General features: G+C 47.1%; 1 long non-coding RNA gene across 1 annotated transcript; it reads right to left on the minus strand.

The window, feature by feature from the left end:
- Positions 1–11,352: 11,352 nt before the first annotated feature.
- On the minus strand, positions 11,353–18,704 carry LOC106895687. The gene is made up of 2 exons (XR_001413482.1): positions 14,815–18,704; positions 11,353–14,597 (listed from the first exon to the last, which is right to left on the minus strand). It is a non-coding gene; the product is annotated as an uncharacterized LOC106895687 (long non-coding RNA).
- Positions 18,705–21,958: the final 3,254 nt, after the last annotated feature.

The following is a 21,958-nucleotide window of genomic DNA, read 5'->3' on the forward strand; positions in this document are numbered from 1 at the left end:
TCAGAAGAGGAATAATCAGCTGAACGTGAGCCCCTAATGAGATGCTCTGCCAAGAGGAGCTAATGCTTCCGTGGAAGCAAAGAAGGAGACAGCAAGGAGAATAAGGGAGGCTTTATTACCTGTGTTGTGGGCTCCAGGAAGACTTCCCCGAGGGCTGGAGAACACACCTTCATGAGGAACGCCCGAGGAGCACAGTTCGTTAAGAAATAAAAGGTTAAGGGACACTATAAATGCAGTCTCTAGGGTTGCAGATTTTACACTACAGGGTTCTTTACCTGGCAAAGTGGTGTTTGGAAGCTGGACATCAAAATAGGTTGCTGTATGTTTTTAGCAGGGGGGAATGTTGTCCAGTGAAACAGCCCACCCACAACTGGCCAGCTGTGGCGGGGTCCCTGTTACTGAAAAATCACTGGAAATACTTAATGAGAATTATTTTTTTTTTTTCCCAAAGAAAACCCTCTAGTTTGAACAAGAATTAACTCAGAGGAATCCGGCAGCCTTCATTAGGCTGGGATTGGGAGCAGGTTATTAGAACAGCTCCTGCTGGATTTCTGCCGAATGAAGACGGGACCGCTATGGCTGCAGGCAGGGGGTGAAGCAGGCAGGCACCAACAGCCTGAGCTCCCAGGCAGGTGAAAAGGCCATTTTGAGCCATCTCTCCTCCCTTTTCAGGTTTAGGCCATATCTGTAACGAGCTGCAGCTTTCTAACACTCTTTTTCACCTGCGTAACGTTATCAGTGTGAGCCACAGCTGCCCTGAGCAGGACGAGCTGCCTGGAGATCAGCATTTGCAAAAAGTTGGCGAGGAAAACGTGCCTCTGACAGTTTTATTGTCGTGCCTTTTACTTTGACTCCGTGTTGCAAGAGCAAACGGGGAAACTTAAATGTGTTAGGAAGTGAGAATACCAGCAAGTAACGCCAGCTTTATTGCTGCCCCTTGGCATTTTGAAAGCATTGGGTGCCCGCTGGGTCTTGGTTATTGTTTAGGGGAAGCGAGGACTCTGGGCAGGCTTTATCTTTTCATTCATTTGTGTTGAGAAACCAGAATGGAGGGTTTTAAAGTGTCAAAGTCCTTAAAATGAGGGAAAAGAGGAAGTGGGAAACATAGGATGGTGTTGGAGGGAAGCGAGATCCTTCAAAGACATTTTCTTATTCAGAAAATATTATTCTAATTTAACACCCAAACCACTCACCAGTCCTTTGGGCAGCTCAAGTGAGTGTCAGTGCCTTTGGGAACTGCTTTCTGGTTAATCACGGGGTTAGCAGGGGGGGCACAGGGTGGGTTTCTGCCTCTTCTTTTTTTTTTTTTTTTGCAGCTGTTCCAACAGCAAATGCTAATTCCTCACTCGATGTTTTGCTCTTTCTGGGAATTTAAAAATAACTTGCCTAATGAAGCAGCGCTGAGCAGCTCATATGTCCAGACAGATAGGAGTGAAATGCTTCAGTTCAGAAAGCAAAGTCGTCCGTGGTGGCAGTGCCTTTGAACAAGTCCCCCAAGGCCCTTTTTCAAATAATCCCAGGTCTGGCTGAAATTAATGCAGGAAGAAATTCAGAGAAAGGCGGGAGGGGGGGGGAAGAAGGGGGAAGAATCACGTCAAAGGGCCTGGGACTTGGGAAGACATTTCTGGGTGAGCTGTAATCAGTCCCATCCTATGCCATCCCTTCAGCAGTGCCGTTTAATTACTCCGTTCCGGGCAGGGTTTGATGTATGTGTTCTATAGCAGGGACATCCAGAACATGAAAGAAAAATGTGGCGCTTACTGAATGCTTTCCCAAGATCAATGAAGATCCTTGTCCCTTGTTAGAGCAACGAGGAGCTGAGCACAGAGTGACAAAACTGCCTGTCTAAGGGCAGCCACCAAAGCACAAGCAGAGATGCTTATAGGCTATGGAAGTTTGCAGTTTCTCCCTCAAAACCGCCTTGTTTATTTACTCATTTTTGGTTTGCTATCCTCTGTACCCAGAGATCACCATCCCCATTTATCTTTACCCTGCAATGAGCACACCTGCCTCAACAGGACAGGACACAGGAGAACTACAAAGGGTGAGCATCCCTGTGTTTCCGAGAGTGGCTGCAAGAGTGACTACAAAAACAAGCTGGGCACGATGTGCTGGGAAGCAGAATTGCTATGGAAAGGCAGGCATGGGATCCAGGGGGGCACTTGGCTACTTTGGGCCAAGTCTGGAGTCGGAAACCCTTCTCCTGCCCAGCTCTAGCTGCCTTAGCCCTTTGGATTGATTGGCAACATTATTGTTTTCTTGTTCTTTAGAATTAAATCATTCACGGTCCAAGTCCTTGAGGTTTCAGACTTACTTCTGTGGGTGCCATAATGCTTATCAGAGAGGAAATACTACTCTTTCTAATATATCAATGCTAAAATCCTCTTTTTTTTTTTTTTTTTTTTTTTTTTTTTCCCAGCTCTGTGAATGATTCTTACATTCTTCAAATCAATTCTCATTTTTCTTTAATTGCTTCTGGCGCCCTTGGCACTGCTGAGTGACGGGGTCTGCACTCCAGCCAGGGAGGCTACCGGGGTAACTCAAGCAATCTCCTCATCTGCAAGAGAGGAAATTATCGATCCTAAAAGGCTGGTGGTTTCATTTGGGTAGAGAGAATGAAGAAAGCATCTGTCAGAAGGGTTTGCCAGGCAGAGAGTCATGCTACTAGCTATGTTAACCCTACAAAGAATGCAAGATATCCCTCATGTGCAGCATGTCTATGTGTTTTTATTGAAGTGTCCTCAGGAAATGCCAGCTCTAGAGTGCAATTCATCATTCCCATGAATCTTGCATCAAATACGTCATCCTGTAAAATGGTGAGATGAAGCCAAACCAGAAGGTTTGCTTTCCTTAACAGAAGGATCATGTGTTAACCTCAGCTCTGGGCTTGTGTCAGGGAAATGGAGGACTTCCCCCACTTTAAAAAATAGGAGCTTCTCTCCCTCTGTAGAGAATGATGAATTTAATCATCATTCTTCATCCTTCAACCAAGAACATGACCTGTGTGATATCCAGAACAGTCCAGGCAACAGCCTGGACTTAACCCATCCAGTTAAACTGGTGATTACTCCTTGCTCGACAACACGTGGAGAATCATCTGTCCTGTAGGTTAAAGCAGACTTTACAGCCTTGGCAGTAATTGAGAGATTTGCACCTTTCTGTTCTCAAATCCTAACCCTAACTTCAAGCAACCTTGACCAAAGCTGTACAGTGACTGTCTCACTTGCACTAGGACTTCCCAGATTCCATAATAAAACTTAATCCTCAACTCCTGGTTTCAGTAATCCTGGTATCATAACTTCAAGAGAGACTGGAAGCTTCTTCTCACCCTCCAAGAGAGAAATTCTCCTCCACTCTGCCCCCAAAAACCCCTGAGAGGGTTAAGTCTGTTCATGGAGAGTGTCTGTAATAGTGTAACCCATTCCCATTGCATCAGGGCGCCCAGCACCCATCTTCAAACAGAGCCAGGGCCAAATCCAGTACATCCTTCAAGAGCAGGACCCACCTTGTCACCAGGGGCAGAGTCCTTGAGGGACCTGGGGTGATGCTAAATCTTGGACAGAGCTCCAGGCACTGCTGGACAGACTCCTCTCCCTGAACATCATTCCAGGGGCTCATTCCAAAATCTCCGTAACCAACACCAGCATTGGGAGATGAAGGAGGGATAAATTCCTTAAAAATAACCCTCATGGTGTTGAATGATGGGATTAAGCAGGTTTCCTGATTCTTCCCCTTGGTATTGAAGTGTCCTGTTTGTCCCTGGTTTCAGTCCTGCCCCCTCCCTGCCCTGTCCTGGGCACCCTCCTCTGCCTCCGACACGCCACCGCTTCAGCAGCCGCCTGCCGGAAAAATGTGCCCTTATCTCTCCGTCTGCAGTTTACACTCAGTCTCTTTATTTTCCTTCATGTAATCATCAGACATCTCTGCGTTTCATCGTGATAAATACCAGACTGTTGAATCTCTGGGGCTGCCAAGAAATGCATCTCGGCATAGCACAAATAGAGCTGCTTTTTTTTTTTTATTTTTTTTTTTTTAATTTCCTTCCTTTAGTTTAGCATTTATTCCTGCTATTGTGGTCCTTAGAAAGATAAGTAGGGCTGCATCTTGCTAGCAAGTTGCTCCAAATACATTAGATGAAAGAATAAATAACGTGATGTACCGAAGGCTATGAGGACTAAATATATTATATTGAGATAGTCAAGCAAAGGATGTGATAATGTGCTATTCATTATACAGGTGCACCAGTGCTCACTACAGGATCAAATTAAATTGACTCATCTGGAGGTCATGTACCTGCTACGGCTCAGAATTGGCAGAGATTTTCTTCCCTCTGTACTGAAACAGGAGCACGTCAATCACAGCCCTGGGCTCCAAATGAAGGTTTCCATGATCACACTGGGTTGCACGGGATAAAGCAGGGAAGATCCTGGTCACCACGGCTTTGCTGCCACATCTGAAGGCACCTTTTCCATTCCCACTTTTTTTCATGCCATAGGTTTCTCTCGCCCCTCCTCTCCAAGATGCTAGAAGGCGTGCAATGTGCAAAAAGATAAGCAACGCGTGGCGTCTGATAGACAGGTTGGTGTGTCGAGCACCACCCAAATTACCTGCTCTAGATCATCATCTGGAGGGACGTTTGGTGATGCTGAGCCATGCTCTGAAGTGGTGATACCTTGATAGGCAAAACCAACTCGCACAGTCGGTGCCCGTTGGCTGCTGCAGCGACTCGTGCTGTGTTTTCAGGGCTCAGACCAAGCTCTTGGTGTGGCTCCTGTTTCCCTTGATACCTTCTCTGCCAGCTCACAGCCATGGCCTTGAGACACTGCTCCCGCACAACCCAGCTGTAAAATATCTATCTTGTGCTCCAGAGAACACATCCCTTAAGTACTTTCCTCTTTGCAAGCAGATTTGCTGTCTGAAGCTGCCTTTACAGCCACCCACCCCTATTGTTATTTCCATTAAGAGGCTGGAAGCCTAATCTTGCATAATCATGCAGTCTGGGAGATCTCTAAACAAATTCTGTTGGTAAAGAGAAAAAAGATACGCAGGTATAGACAGGAAGAGGTGGAAGTGTCTCTTACGCTTCGTGCGGGAAGCAGAGAGATGAAAGATGCAAAATTCCCCAGAAACTCACTTCTTTTTGTTGAAGTCCTTCTGTCCCCCAGCGACAGGGATCAATAAGAGCCCGCGATGTCATTTTGGCTGCCTGGGTCATCTCCCCGGGTGACTCGTCTGCAGGAAGGGTGCTTGAGTGGGTACCATCTAGGTGTATCTGCTGGCTGGTCTCTCTCCGGATGACAATTGCTTCCCCTTCTGCATTTTAAGATGTCTCAGTATATAAACTTTAAAACAAAAATCTGGTCAGGGCTTGTGATACCGTGTGGTATCACACAAAGGGACAAGGGGACGTTGATTTTGGTGTCGTTCAGCTTTTGGCAGCCCAAGGGCAGACCTAAGAGTGCCCCTCGGTGACTCAAACTTTGCCTTCCCAATGCTGCTGGGGAAACAGAAAACTAGCCACTTGTTTGCATTAAACTTGTTGGAGCTTGGTATCTTTAGAATCCTTTAATTTTTCCCCAATTAGATGAAATTTATCACAGAGTTCAAAAATTATGGAAATGGCCCAAAAGACAGGCTGGTGATGCAGTTGCAGAAGCTGGCTTTCCTTAGGAAATCAGCTTGAAAACCTTAATGATTGGAGAAATGGCCTCACAGCCCATTATTTAGTGGCCATTTACATTTCAAGGTCCCCGTCTCCAATGAGAGAGAGAGGATGTTGGAAGCTTTCTCATAATTAAAGCTTATGAGCTGGAGACTCATTTTTAAGGTGCCCCTTTCTATTGATCTTTAATGTCACTTTAGAGGTTATAACTAATAATATTAGATTTTAATCAACTCGGATTTGGTCGTGGATGCTACTTTCAGCTGGAGAAACTGAGTTAACTGCCTCTTTTTCCTATTTATATTTTAACTGCATTGTGCGAGAATAAAGTCACATCTTCATTCAGACAGAATTAGTCATTTACTTTATGTAGAAATCTCCAGCATGTAGTAATCTCACCCGTACTCAGCCAAGCAGGTAAGCACATACTGAAGTCTACAATTAAAATCCTTAATTAAATCCTTAAATTAAGCACATACTTAAATGCTTTGCTAAAGAGGGATATAATCTCCAACATGCTTAAGATAAAGTGTGTGTTTAAGTGCTTTATTGAACCAGTGCTGTCGCTGCAACACAAAGTATATTTGTGAAGCAAAAGCTGCTATAGGTGTAATCCCCCCCAAAACTGTGATGTGACGAGGGGAGCCTGGGTGTATTTATCAACTTAAACCACGTCACCTGATCTGACAGTTTGCACCTGGAATTTTATGACATGGAAAATAACCACAGAACCACACAATGCTGTGGGGTTGGAAGGGACCTCTGGAGATCATCCAGTCCAACCCCCTGCAGAGCAGGTCAACTCAGAGCAGGTCCCACAGGAACATGTCCAGGGGAGTTTGAATGTCTCCAGAGAAGGAGACTCCACCACCTCCCTGGGCAGCCTCTGCCAGGGCTCTGCCACCCTCAAAGTGAAGAAGTTCCTCCTCATGTTTAGATGGAACTTCTTATGTACAAGTTTCCATTTCCTCTCGTCCTGTCCCTGGGCACCACCAAAAAAAGCCTGGCCCCATCCTCCTGACACCCACCCTGTCAGTATTTATAGGTGTTGATCAGATCCCCCCTCAGCCTTCTCTTCTCCAGACTAAACAGACCCAAGTCCCTCAGCCTTGTGTCCCAGAACACCTTCGGATGCGGTTGGTTGGATGTTGGTTGCCAGCTGGGCAGAACGTGGAAGTGTAACACGTTTAACACAGAATAAATCTGTAAGATTTGAGGTTATTATTCTTCACCCCAGGTCCTGCTTGGGAGGGAGTGATGCTGCCTGCCTGTGGCACCAGGCATTTGGCTGTGGCTCGGCGGGGATGGACCAGGAGCCTCGTGCTGCATCCATTGGAACCCAGGGATGCAGGATGGGTCCGTCCAGGCGCCAACCAGAGGGTGCTGCAGAGCCCCCGGGCACTCTCACAGGCCTCCTCAGTCACTCTGCCCAGAAACACTGCCTTTGCTAAGTTTGAAATATATTTAAAATAATATATGAATAACCAACACAAAGCGATTCCCAGGTTGTTTGGGTTTTTTTGGGTTTTTTTTTTTGCCTTGGCTGTTTTTGCACAGAGAGAAAAATACATCCGCAATTTAAACTCATTACCTGACACCCTCTAGAGGCCTCCAGCCTGCAAACGCTTCAGCACCAGCTAATTTTATGAGAGTATTCCCACCTTGTGCTAACTCGTTTCAGCTAATGAACCCAGGAGGGCCAGTGGCACGCGTGCCCCGGGCTGGTGGCCGGGCTGTGCCAGGGCTGGCGGCGCAGCGGGGAAGGGCTCATTAGTGAGACAGACACGGGCTTGGAAAAAAAAATAGAGTTTTTGAGTCCTCGAGATGCGACGTTCCCAGCTCGGGGAAAGGCTCAGCAGAGAGAACAAATGGTGCCGCAGCCCACCCTGCCTTTTTCCTTTGGGAAATGGCTGGTAAAAAAAAATCCAAGCAAGGTTCCAGCATGGCATACGCTTGGCAGAGCTCGGGCTGCAGCATCTCTCTGGTGCTGGAGTGCCCGTCCCTCCGTGCAAGACCCTTTGGACTGGATCCACACCGTGCCTAAACGCTATGTGTGCAGCCCTGGCACTTCTGCCCCTTTTGGAGTGGTTTTTGCAGAGCTCACTGGGCAGTTTAACAAAGTTTAGGTGCTGCTGGGTTGTTTTTTCCCAGCACAGCTTCTCTCACCCTCCAGCTTCTCAGCTTTTAGCTTGTGGCAAGTCTTCCCCTGGCGTGCTGTGCAGGAAAAGTTGGGTTATATTAAAGCAAAAAACCCAAGCAAGGAAATGTAGAGTGAAAGCTCAGCTCCTGGGCCCCTGCTCTCCCTGGCTGAGCCCCAGACACTGGGCTAGTAGCCAAGGGGGAGCTGCACAGCTGAGTAGCCCATCCTCAGCAGCGGGGGGGGGGATGCCAAGGAGCCCGTCACCGCAGGAATGCTCCCCAGGTGCTGCTCCGGGAAACTGGTGCCCAAACCCACGGGGGGTTATCGACGGCATCATTAAAGGGGGTGAGAAACACAGCCCCACCACCCGGCTGGCAATCGAAGCAGCTCGATGTTGTCGTCGTCCAGGAATCTGAGAGGCTGTGTTTGAATTCCCACCTGGAATTGGGATTGGGATGAGCTTTGTGAGCGTGTCTGGATGTGGGCAGACCTGTGCCTGCCAACGGCTCCTCTCCCTCTCCTCTCCCTTTCCTCTTCCTCTTCCTCTTCCTCTTCCTCTTCCTCTCCTCCCCTCTCCTCCCTCTCCCTTCCCTCCCTCCAGGAGCCCTGGATGGCAGGAGGGGCAGAGACGTGAGGAAAAGCGATTTAATGCATCCCATGCAGCGGTGGAGGGGCAGGGTCCCTCCCGCCACAGCTGCGGGGGCAATTAGGATGGGTATTAAGGTGGCTTTGAGTCAAGGTAGAGCAGCGTAGCCTTTAAGCTCATCATGGTAAGCTCATCATGGAAAATGCTATAGGGAATAGATTCCCAATCTCATTCCCCCCAGGATGCGTGCAGGGGGGGGCTGCGGGCAGCGTGTGTTATTTGCCTCCCCACCTCCCCGCTCTTGCTCCTTCGTTAACCGGGAGGAGCCGGTTCCCAGGTGGAAAAGCCACCGTGCAAAATCCTCCCCAGGGTGGGCGAAGCTGCTCTGAGCGTCCCGTGGAGTCGGCTGCAAAATTTATATTCCAGGCTTCAGGCCTCAGTGGGGGCAGGTGGAGCACGAAGATGGTTCAAGGATTGGAGCGTCTTCCTTATGAAGAAAGGCTGAGAGAGCTGGGACTCTTTAGTCTGGAGAAGAGAAGGCTGAGGGGAGACCTAATCAATGCCTAGAAGTACCTCAAAGGTGGTTTGAAGGAGGAGGGAGCCAGACTCTTTTCAGTGGTTCCCAGTGAGAGGACAAGGCGCAACGGGCACAAGTTGGAACATAAGAGGTTCCACTCAAATATGAGGAGAAACTTCTTCACGGTGAGGGTGACAGAGCCCTGGAACAGGCTGCCCAGGGAGGGTGTGGAGTCCCCTTCTCTGGAGATCTTCAAGACCCACCTGGATGCTCCTGAGTAACATGCTCTGACAAGCTCTAGGCAATCCTGCTTCAGCAGGGGAGTTGGACTAGATGATCTCTGTGGTCCCTTCCAACTCTAAAAAATTCAGTGAAAATTCAGTGAAAATTCAGTGAAGCGAGGGCCAGCGAGGACAGGCTGGTGGTAGCCCTGTGGGTTTGTCCCCAGCTGGAGACACAGCTCCCGCGGGCAGGACGGAGAAGCCGGCGATATTAAATTACATCCTAATGAAAATCTGACTCTGCTTTCATTCACAAGGACACAGGGCCATACGCAGAGATGGGTGATGGCTCATCCAGAAGTTATGAGCATTTTAATTATATGTGCATATAATATAAATGCGTTAGACAAACACAAACCCACTTCCACAGGGCCCGTTCTGTGGCGTTACCCAGGTATATGAAGGCTCCGCGGCTTAATTAAATGTGTTTTGTTTGGGTAAAAGATGGAGACTTTATACAGCTAACAGCTGCCTTATTTTATAGGGTGGTTTTAACTGTATTTTTTTTTTTTTCAGTGTGGGAATTTATCCCTTTAAAGGAGCACTACCGTGATGAAACCTCTGCCTTTTAAAACGCTACAAAGGTAAGACCGTGCAATTCAAGCGGAGGGTAATTTTAACCCTGATTTACCCTTCCCAGCTGGACTGTTTGTCTTCTTTTTAGTACTTTTCTTTGCCGAGGCAACGGCATTTCGGTTGTAGTCCCCAGCTCCGGCTCGCTTTGGTCCCACCTGAAGGCTGTAGCAGGGGCTGCCACATTGATCCTGCTCCAGCTTCAGAGGAACCTGCACATCAAAACTAGCTCCCCTGGGATTTGAGAAGCAAATCATTAAAACATCTATTGATGGGCTTTCCCACTAAAGTACAGCCGGAACCAAAACGACTCGAGTCCCTCTTTTCAACACCTTTTCTAGAGCCACAGTTTTTGTACAAACGACGTCAGAAGATGAGGGTTTGTTGGAAATCAGGAGGACCGGTGCGATGGTGTCCTACAGAAGGGCAGCGCACGAGCTCCCTGAGCTGGGGCTCGTCTGGAAAAGCAAAGGGAAGAATTTCTCTTTGGAAAGGATCAGCGATGGATGAATATGGAAATGCACAGCTTCACTCAGCTCTGCAGGAAACCACCGACCCAGGAAGGCCCTGGATGGGAGCACTTCCCAGCGCATCCCTGGGATGGTCCCTTCCATCGAGCCACGCCTGGCATCTTTCCAGCTTTAATTACCAAAGGGAAGCAGGCAATAGCATGATTTTGGGGAAGCAGTGCTTGTCTGAAACCTACATTTGTAGGGAGCTCACAGCAGTACCGGGTTGGCTTTTGGGGATCATTTTCCACCCCCTCGCCAAGAGATCTGGAAGCAGCTGAAGGTGCTGAACTGAATTAATTCCCCTTCCTTCACTCCTATCAAAGTTAAGCACTAATGAAAAGAATGGTAATTAAAAAAATATATATATACTTTTTAAGGCATTTTGCACATGAAAACAAAGAGGAAGATGGTAGCACTCAGTGCTTTCACTGCACCCACCTGCTCCTTCCCAGGTAAAGGCCGGGCACCGAGCACCTCTGGGATGGGGACGGGGGGATGGAGACCCTGCTCCCTCCGGGCACCGGCTGGGAAGGGTCCCCCTGCCCCATCGCTGCAACCGGTAACTCTGCCCATTTGGTGACGTTTCCATTTCTCAATTCAAACCAGCCACACTCCTGTAAAGCAGAAGCCATCCCAGCATCCCAGCGCTTCTTCCCGTCCGCAGCCGCGCCTCCGTCTCCGACGCGCTCCACGGTAACGAGCATCAGCCCAATTAAGCCACGGGGCTGGGATCAGGAGCGTGCACGGAAGGGGCAGCCAGACTGAGCCTCATCTCTAGCAGCAAATTGTTTAAAGAAACGATTCCTAAAATTCAATAAACGGCAGTTTTAATTCCTTCTTCATATATGATCTTAAAATGAGATTTTTAATTTTTTTTATTTATTCCATAAACAATATAACAAAACTCAGCAAGTTAACAATATGACGTTTTCACCATACAGAGTCAGTCACAAATATTTAAAACCTTTGCAACAAGAACAACAAAACCCAAAATATTACAAGAATAATTTACAAGAGGATCTATAAAACAGCAAAGCGCTCACAAATTTTCCAGTTTCCTTTACACAATATCACTACACTCTTTCACAACATTTCTTTTTATTACAAAATTCCCAACAAAAGTTTAATTTTTTTCTTTGTATTTTGGTTTTTAAAACCAGAAACTTTTAAGTATACATCCTTTTATTAACACCCGAAGGTGCAAAAAAAGGGAAACCTCACACATACAAACACTTCACAGCACTTTTCTAAGAAAAATATACACTTACAAAATATTTTACAAATTGGCACACTTAAAAATATACAAGATTTTGTAGGCGTCTTAGAGTGATCCTTAAGAATTATACTTCAATTGACTCTACAGAATATTTATAAAGCTTATTCTAAAAGAAAAAAGGCAAATCATTTCCAAACATGTTAAAATTGCAGTGTAAAATGTGGAACAGAAATGGATATGTTACATTCATAAAAAGGGCCATTTAATAGTTCTTAAACGCTCGAGGAGGGGGGAGGGGGGAATAAAAGTTTTCTTTAGCACCATAAAACAGGAGCAACTTCCTAACGAGGTGCCTCTAGTTCTATGGAAGGGAACTCAAGGAGCAGTACATTCACATCTCTGGAGGCAGCAGTCGAGGTGCCCCGGCCGGCGCCGCGGGCAGCGGAACAGAGCAGCTCCTTGGATTTCTACCCTGCTTCCCACCGGGAGTTAAGAGACAAAAGGAGTTTTAACTGGTACCTTGCTTTTTTTTTTTTTTTTTTTTTTTCGTGTGAGAGTGTGTTATGTGTCTGGGTGGGTTGGTCTAGGTTTTAAGTCTTCCCTTTGTGCTTTAGAAATGGACGTTTGTCTGGCTAGCGGAGGGTAGTGGTGAATACCCATTTTACTTCTGGTTTCCTTTCGCACCGAGTGTTCAAAGGCTCAGTAAACGTGTCTGGCAACCCAAGCATCCTGCGAGATGGAGGGCATCCTCCTGCTTTAGATCCCAATTCCCTTAGATGGCTGTTACTCCACTGTCATTAGTGTCACTTGTTTACCTGAGAAACAGATTTGAAAAGCCTTGCTTCTACCACAGACATTGTAACTTTGTTTATTTTTGTATTCTTTTTCCTTTTTTTTCCTTTTTTTTCCTTTTTTTTTTTTTTTTTTTTTTTTTTTTTTTTTTTACATTATTTCTCAACGCTGAAGAGATAAAGAGGCACATTCTCAAATAGATGTCAGCGCCTTGAACCGTGCAACTCCCACTGGACCCCCTGGGAGCTGCACAGGCAAAGTCCAACACACCGAGTTGAGAAACTAAGACCGAGGGCCTGATCCTGCACCAACTGAAGTCCACGCACCTGATCCTCTTCTCACTTACACTGACTTCAAGGGAGTTTGTTGGGGTTTTTTTGGGACTTAACGCCAACGGAAAAGGAAAGCACTTGGGGAGCAGGAGCCCCCGGGAGCCAGCTCCCATCCAAGTGGCTTTGCTCGATTGGGACCTTCAGGAAAGAAGAATATGGTCCAGCAGGTAAAGGATGAAAAATGCTTAAAACATCTTTATTTTGGTTCCTGGCTCATTTGAGCCGTAATGCCGACAAAAATAACCGCAATCCTTAAAAAAAGCAAGCCGGGTGGGAATGGTTTTGGCAAAGCAACCACTGCCGGGCTGAAGCCAAACTTGGCTTTTCCTCTGGGCGCAGACCTGGCCGGGGCAGGACAGGGCATCACCAGCCAGGGACAGCCCTGGGTGCCACCAACCTCCTCCTCCCAAAACACCTGGGGAAATCCGGTCTGCAAGTCATGATTCTCGAGCTGTTTTTTTCAAAAAAATCCCCTTCTGCTTATAAAAAGGAAAGCGAGGTGTAACCCTGGTAAGACTTTTTTTCAAAAAAAAACCAAAACACCCGATTACTAGAATCCCCATCACTGATAATATTTCTATTTACAAAACCTCTATATGCAAGTACCTCTCGCCAAACTATGGCCATTGGGGTGGGCTGGCTACTGCTAGGTCGCTGTAGGGGTTTTTTTCTGCAGGACATCATCCCTCCACACCACATAGTTGATGCAGGGAACCGGGTGCTTTCCCAAACTGCAGGAGACCTGTGCTCCTGCCCCTGCTCCCAGGCATCATCTCCTGCCTCTGGCTTGGAGGTGGAGCGAGAGCCAGGGCCTCACCCCGAGCTGCCCCCCGTTGTTCTCCTCTCAGATGGATTTTTATGACCTTCCTTTGTGAGCATCTGGTTTCTGCTTCCTAATTTTCCTGCCGATTACAAGCCGCCCAAACCACAGTGTGCCAGCACCGCGGGGCGCAGGAGAGCGGCATCACTGAGACTGGTCCTCTCATAGGGCACCCAGTGGGACACCTCTAGAGTAGGAGTGAAACCAGATGAAGTAGAAAAGACTTTAAGAGATGCTGTGGAATAAACGTCTTTTGTCTGGCTTGGGTTAATCACCCTGAACATTCAGGAGCCCAACGAGAAGATGGGAGAGGAGCCTGGAAGTCTATGAGGACTCAGCAAGAGGATAAGCCAAGATGGGAGCCAACATGGGGAAGCACGGGGTGGGCAGGGATGGATGGGACCAAGGTCCCGGCCCTTCCACAGCTGGGAGCAGCGCCGTGAAAAACAAAAAAATCACCAATTCTGAGAAGAAGGGCAAGTGGAAAAGGGGAGCTCGTATGGCAAGGAATGAGGAAAAGTGGGAAGTGATGAAAACCTTGAGGTAGCGATAGGCGGGCGGAGATGAATTTCAGGAAAGCAAACTTCCAGCTCTTCCAGAAGTTCGTCAATGGGACCCTCTGGGAAGCTCCTGTCAGGGACACGGGAGCAGGACAGAGCTGGCAGAGCTTTAAGGATGCTTTCCAGAGAGCGCAGGAGCACTCGATCCCCAGTGTAAGAAGTGAGAAAAGGAAGGCAAGAGAAGGGCATGGCTGAGTGGAGACCTGCTGGTCAAACTGAAGGCCCAGAAGGAAATGCACAGGCAGTGGTAGAAGGGACAGATGTCCTGGGAAGAGTGTAGGGATGATGCTCGGGTGTTGGGATGGGAGCAGGAAGGCCAAGGTGCAGCTTGAGCTAAACTTGGCGAGGGACACAAAGAATAATAATAAGGGCTTCGACAGGTACGTCAGCCAGAAAAGGAAGGAAAAAGAAAGCGTATCCCCTGATGAGCAAGACTGGCAAACTGGTAACGATGGATGAGGAGAAGGCTGAGGGACTCAACAACTTCTCTGCCTCAGCCTTCACCAACCACCTCTCTCCCCACATCTCAAGTGGATGGACCACAACTCGGGGAGCAAAGTCCCTCCCACTGTAAGAGAAGATCCAGTTCATGACCACCTGAGGAACCTGAAAATACAGAATTCTATGGTACCTGATGAGATGCATCCCAGAGTGGTGAGGGAACTGGTTGACGGAGTTGCCATGCCACTCTCCATGATATTTGAAAAGTCATAGCAGTTGGGTGAAGGTCCTGGTGGCTGGAAAAAAGGAAACACTGCGCCCATCTTTAACAAGGGTAGAAAGGAGGACGCTGGGAACTACCGTTCATGACCACCTGAGGAACCTGAAAATACAGAATTCTATGGTACCTGATGAGATGCATCCCAGAGTGGTGAGGGAACTGGTTGACGGAGTTGCCATGCCACTCTCCATGATATTTGAAAAGTCATAGCAGTTGGGTGAAGGTCCTGGTGGCTGGAAAAAAGGAAACACTGCGCCCATCTTTAACAAGGGTAGAAAGGAGGACGCTGGGAACTACCAACCTGTTAACCTCACCTCTGTGCCTGGGAAGATGACGGAACAGATCCTCCTAGAAGCTGTGCTGAAGTACATGGAGGACAGGGAGGTGATTTGAAACAGCCAGCGTGGCTTCATCAATGGCAAGTCCTGCCTGACCAACCTAGTGGCCTTCTACGATGGAGTGACTGTGTTGGTGGAGAAGAGCTACGGTTGTTGTCTATCTGGACTTCTGTAAGGCCTTTGACAGAATCCCTCACAACAGCCTTCTTTCTTAATCATAGAGATATGGATTTGATGGGTGGACTGTTCTGTGGATGAGGAATTGGTTGGAAGGTCACATCCAGAGGGTAGTGGTCAACGGCTCAATGTCCAGATGGAGATCGGTGACAAATGGTGTCCATGGCGTCCCTTAGGGGTCTGTACTGGGACCTGTACTGTTTAGTATCTTCATCAATGGCAAAAACAGTGGGATCAAGTTTGCAGATGACACTAAGCTGAGTGGTGCAGGTGACAAGCCTGAGGGAGGGGATGCCATCCAGAGGGACTTGGGCAAGCGCAAGAAGTAGGCCCATGTGAACATCATGAAGTTCAACAAGGCCAAGTGCAGGGTCCCGCACCTGGGTCAGGGCAACCCCTGGTATCAGTCCAGGCTAGAGAGCAGCCCTGCCAAGAGGGACTCAAGGAAGAAATTTTTTTAGGATGAGGGTGGTAAAACACTGGCCCAGGTTGCCCAGAGAGGTGGTAGATGCCCCATCCCTGGAAACATTCAAGGTCAGGTTGGACGGAGCTTTGAGCAACTTGGTCTAGTTGAAGATTTCCCTCCTTAGTGAAGGGGGGCTGGCCTAGATGACCTTTAAAGGTCCAGCCCAAACTATTCTATGATTCTATGACTCTAAAGTTCAAAAGGAAGGAGGGCAAATAGTTGGCTCAAGGCAATTTCTGAATTTTGGGGTCAATCAGAAGAGCGATCACTTTTTCAGACAGAGAGAAGGGCCAGTGCCACACTGGGAGAGATCTGGCTCTTTAACATCTCCCTGGTCAGAGATTTTTGGCAGGGCACGGGGTGACCAGCGAAGATGGCAGCGAAATTGGAGCAGCAGAAGGACTGAAGGAGAGAGCAACAAGGCAGCTGGTATTTGTGATTAACACTGTCCTGACACATCTAGCTGGGTATTCATGGATTTCTAACATATAATAAAATAGTCGATACGTTTTATGCCTTATCTTCATGCCCTATTGCACATTTCTCAAATGCAATAAATATTGCTATCTGGTTCAGTACCAGGTATTTATTACGAGTCCCATATTCATCATACGCGTAAGGAGCACAGTGGAGGCCAGTCGAAATGTGCTTTCAAACAACGGTTCTGGGTCAAAAAAAAAAGGGCCGTGCAGCATCCCAGCCCTGGACCTGACCTGTCTCCATAGGAGCAGCCTGAACATCTGAAAGAAGGGAGCCGGCAGCCCCTTTGTCCTGCAGCATGTGAGGAATGCTGGAAAAAAATGGGATACACCAACACCACGGCGGTGGCCAGAGCTTGTAGTATCTGATGACCCTACGGATAGAAAATACAGCTGCTGGGGAAGCAGGGGAGAGCGTGGTGGCTGCAGGCAAGGTGAACGCCCAGGGATGGAGCCCTAGCACAGCTCTCCTCTCCAAAACAAATCCTGAGCATCTTCTGGATCTCCCTCCTGGAGCCAGAGCCGGGGCGGGATGCAGCAACCTGTGGGGTGCCCAGGGACCGCTCTCATCCGGAGCAACTCGCTCCGGGCAACGCCAACGCTTCAGTTTTTCATGGAATAAACAAACTTCTAGGACGGTTTTCAGAATTACGATTTTTTTCAGAGTTCCTTCTTTCCTCTGGTAAATAAAACGCAACGCAATTACTGTGCTGTTCTCCCCGGGATTGCAGAGCTGAGCCCAAGCGACACCTCAAGATCTGCGAGCGCCGAAAACACTTCGATTCTAAAATCAACACTCTGCAAATCCACTTCAATTTGAAGTGTTCAGTCTGCTTTTTTGTTTTTTTTTTCCCCCCTAAATTAACGTAAAACAATTCTGCTGTTTTCCCTTGCGCGTGGGCTGAAAAAAACCCACCCTTCTTGTAAGGAAACCCCAGTCTAAGTCCTGTCCTCTGCAAAACACCACCTCTACGCTCCTGACCGTGCCGAGAACGGGATCTGCCCCACTGCTATTAAGGCTCCTCTTCCTCATGGTTTTCTATTGCATAAACGTGTCCAAGCCTCGCGTCCCTCTGCTCCCAATAGCTCCCAGTTAGCAGGGCTCTTGCATATCAAGGTTTCGTTAAGAAATCAGCAGCAAAATGCACAGGCTCTCAGTTGCACAAGGAAAATAGATCTTTGTTGGGTTGGTTATTCTCTTGGAGGGCGAGGGTGTGGTGAGTAGGGTTACAAATAAGGCCTTTTTTTTGAGAATACATTTAGCATTCAATACTTAACGCTGTCTTAATAAAAGTCCAGTCAGGTATGATCCGGCCCTGATCGATCGGTGAGATCACAAATAGCTCCGTGGTTTCTTGGTTGTTTTGTTTGTTTGTTTGTTTTTTTCTCTCTTATCTTATGAACTGAATGAAAGAAAAGGTTCAGTCTCGTTATTTAAAACTAATGACTTCGCTTTTGAAAGTTCAAACGACATTGGCATCGCAAGGTTAGACATTTAGGAAACACCAAAGCTATGACAGGAGAGCGCTTTTGACAGGCTCTGCATCAAAAATGGTTAAGAAACTACTCAAAGGAAAAGGAAATAGCAATAAATGTATGAAATGTATTAGTTCTGTTTTTATAACTATTTTAGAATTTATCCCAGGTTCTTATAAAATATATAAAACTGAGATACAAAGAATTAGCAATGTAACTTTGCATTTCAAATGATCTTCAGCTACAGGTTTTGCTTTAAGAAAACAGACACTTGAAAAGCAGCTGTTCTGTAGTCTCTAGATGCAGACACTTGAGTTCCTGGCAAACTTACCGTCCGTGGTTTTCTGAACTCCTCCACCATTCCAACTCTCTCCTGTAATGAAACTCAACACTTCACCATGAAGTTTTTCCGCTCATGGTTTCAAAGAGAGGACGTTACCATTTCCCAGCATTGGTTTCAAAGTTCCTTTTTTCTTTTTGTTTTTTCCCCTTTTTTTTTTTCCATTTTTTTTTCCTTTTTTTTCCTTTTTTTTTTTTTTCCCTTTATGAGCTTTAAACCACAGGGTGAATCCATGAAATGAGGTAAGTAAATTTGGCACACTTTTAGTCATGTCCATAAAACTTTTGGTAAGTTGTATAAGTGAACGATATCATTTTCATCATGAGTTACAGGTGCTTTCAAAGGGGGGTGGTTAGTACTTAACAACTGGAATGTTTCTAGTAAAACCAAAAGGCATAGCTGCAGAAAACACTCACAACCCAATGTTGATAGAGAAGTAAAAATATATACAATACAGTCACTTGTTCATAGTTTGGCACAATTTTTTGTTGTTGTGGGTAATAGTGCATAAACTACTGTACAACAGTATGACTTTTAAAACAGTCTTTCACAGAGAATACCAGATTAGGTTTGCTTTCAAATAATAAAATTCCCACAATTTCAAACTCTTCATCTCAGCACTTACATTTCAACATACCACAAGGCAGATTTCGAAAAGGAACCGACGGGAAAAGAAACCAAACCCCAACCGAAGAGAAGAAAAAGAAGAAAAAAAAAAAAAAAAGTCATAGCAGTTGGGTGAAGGTCCTGGTGGCTGGAAAAAAGGAAACACTGCGCCCATCTTTAACAAGGGTAGAAAGGAGGACGCTGGGAACTACCAACCTGTTAACCTCACCTCTGTGCCTGGGAAGATGACGGAACAGATCCTCCTAGAAGCTGTGCTGAAGTACATGGAGGACAGGGAGGTGATTTGAAACAGCCAGCGTGGCTTCATCAATGGCAAGTCCTGCCTGACCAACCTAGTGGCCTTCTACGATGGAGTGACTGTGTTGGTGGAGAAGAGCTACGGTTGTTGTCTATCTGGACTTCTGTAAGGCCTTTGACAGAATCCCTCACAACAGCCTTCTTTCTTAATCATAGAGATATGGATTTGATGGGTGGACTGTTCTGTGGATGAGGAATTGGTTGGAAGGTCACATCCAGAGGGTAGTGGTCAACGGCTCAATGTCCAGATGGAGATCGGTGACAAATGGTGTCCATGGCGTCCCTTAGGGGTCTGTACTGGGACCTGTACTGTTTAGTATCTTCATCAATGGCAAAAACAGTGGGATCAAGTTTGCAGATGACACTAAGCTGAGTGGTGCAGGTGACAAGCCTGAGGGAGGGGATGCCATCCAGAGGGACTTGGGCAAGCGCAAGAAGTAGGCCCATGTGAACATCATGAAGTTCAACAAGGCCAAGTGTGTTGGTGGAGAAGAGCTACGGTTGTTGTCTATCTGGACTTCTGTAAGGCCTTTGACAGAATCCCTCACAACAGCCTTCTTTCTTAATCATAGAGATATGGATTTGATGGGTGGACTGTTCTGTGGATGAGGAATTGGTTGGAAGGTCACATCCAGAGGGTAGTGGTCAACGGCTCAATGTCCAGATGGAGATCGGTGACAAATGGTGTCCATGGCGTCCCTTAGGGGTCTGTACTGGGACCTGTACTGTTTAGTATCTTCATCAATGGCAAAAACAGTGGGATCAAGTTTGCAGATGACACTAAGCTGAGTGGTGCAGGTGACAAGCCTGAGGGAGGGGATGCCATCCAGAGGGACTTGGGCAAGCGCAAGAAGTAGGCCCATGTGAACATCATGAAGTTCAACAAGGCCAAGTGCAGGGTCCCGCACCTGGGTCAGGGCAACCCCTGGTATCAGTCCAGGCTAGAGAGCAGCCCTGCCAAGAGGGACTCAAGGAAGAAATTTTTTTAGGATGAGGGTGGTAAAACACTGGCCCAGGTTGCCCAGAGAGGTGGTAGATGCCCCATCCCTGGAAACATTCAAGGTCAGGTTGGACGGAGCTTTGAGCAACTTGGTCTAGTTGAAGATTTCCCTCCTTAGTGAAGGGGGGCTGGCCTAGATGACCTTTAAAGGTCCAGCCCAAACTATTCTATGATTCTATGACTCTAAAGTTCAAAAGGAAGGAGGGCAAATAGTTGGCTCAAGGCAATTTCTGAATTTTGGGGTCAATCAGAAGAGCGATCACTTTTTCAGACAGAGAGAAGGGCCAGTGCCACACTGGGAGAGATCTGGCTCTTTAACATCTCCCTGGTCAGAGATTTTTGGCAGGGCACGGGGTGACCAGCGAAGATGGCAGCGAAATTGGAGCAGCAGAAGGACTGAAGGAGAGAGCAACAAGGCAGCTGGTATTTGTGATTAACACTGTCCTGACACATCTAGCTGGGTATTCATGGATTTCTAACATATAATAAAATAGTCGATACGTTTTATGCCTTATCTTCATGCCCTATTGCACATTTCTCAAATGCAATAAATATTGCTATCTGGTTCAGTACCAGGTATTTATTACGAGTCCCATATTCATCATACGCGTAAGGAGCACAGTGGAGGCCAGTCGAAATGTGCTTTCAAACAACGGTTCTGGGTCAAAAAAAAAAGGGCCGTGCAGCATCCCAGCCCTGGACCTGACCTGTCTCCATAGGAGCAGCCTGAACATCTGAAAGAAGGGAGCCGGCAGCCCCTTTGTCCTGCAGCATGTGAGGAATGCTGGAAAAAAATGGGATACACCAACACCACGGCGGTGGCCAGAGCTTGTAGTATCTGATGACCCTACGGATAGAAAATACAGCTGCTGGGGAAGCAGGGGAGAGCGTGGTGGCTGCAGGCAAGGTGAACGCCCAGGGATGGAGCCCTAGCACAGCTCTCCTCTCCAAAACAAATCCTGAGCATCTTCTGGATCTCCCTCCTGGAGCCAGAGCCGGGGCGGGATGCAGCAACCTGTGGGGTGCCCAGGGACCGCTCTCATCCGGAGCAACTCGCTCCGGGCAACGCCAACGCTTCAGTTTTTCATGGAATAAACAAACTTCTAGGACGGTTTTCAGAATTACGATTTTTTTCAGAGTTCCTTCTTTCCTCTGGTAAATAAAACGCAACGCAATTACTGTGCTGTTCTCCCCGGGATTGCAGAGCTGAGCCCAAGCGACACCTCAAGATCTGCGAGCGCCGAAAACACTTCGATTCTAAAATCAACACTCTGCAAATCCACTTCAATTTGAAGTGTTCAGTCTGCTTTTTTGTTTTTTTTTTCCCCCCTAAATTAACGTAAAACAATTCTGCTGTTTTCCCTTGCGCGTGGGCTGAAAAAAACCCACCCTTCTTGTAAGGAAACCCCAGTCTAAGTCCTGTCCTCTGCAAAACACCACCTCTACGCTCCTGACCGTGCCGAGAACGGGATCTGCCCCACTGCTATTAAGGCTCCTCTTCCTCATGGTTTTCTATTGCATAAACGTGTCCAAGCCTCGCGTCCCTCTGCTCCCAATAGCTCCCAGTTAGCAGGGCTCTTGCATATCAAGGTTTCGTTAAGAAATCAGCAGCAAAATGCACAGGCTCTCAGTTGCACAAGGAAAATAGATCTTTGTTGGGTTGGTTATTCTCTTGGAGGGCGAGGGTGTGGTGAGTAGGGTTACAAATAAGGCCTTTTTTTTGAGAATACATTTAGCATTCAATACTTAACGCTGTCTTAATAAAAGTCCAGTCAGGTATGATCCGGCCCTGATCGATCGGTGAGATCACAAATAGCTCCGTGGTTTCTTGGTTGTTTTGTTTGTTTGTTTGTTTTTTTCTCTCTTATCTTATGAACTGAATGAAAGAAAAGGTTCAGTCTCGTTATTTAAAACTAATGACTTCGCTTTTGAAAGTTCAAACGACATTGGCATCGCAAGGTTAGACATTTAGGAAACACCAAAGCTATGACAGGAGAGCGCTTTTGACAGGCTCTGCATCAAAAATGGTTAAGAAACTACTCAAAG

Source organism: Calidris pugnax, unplaced genomic scaffold (genome assembly GCF_001431845.1).
Source record: "Calidris pugnax isolate Ruff unplaced genomic scaffold, ASM143184v1 scaffold38, whole genome shotgun sequence".
Classification (NCBI taxonomy): Eukaryota; Metazoa; Chordata; class Aves; order Charadriiformes; family Scolopacidae; genus Calidris; species Calidris pugnax.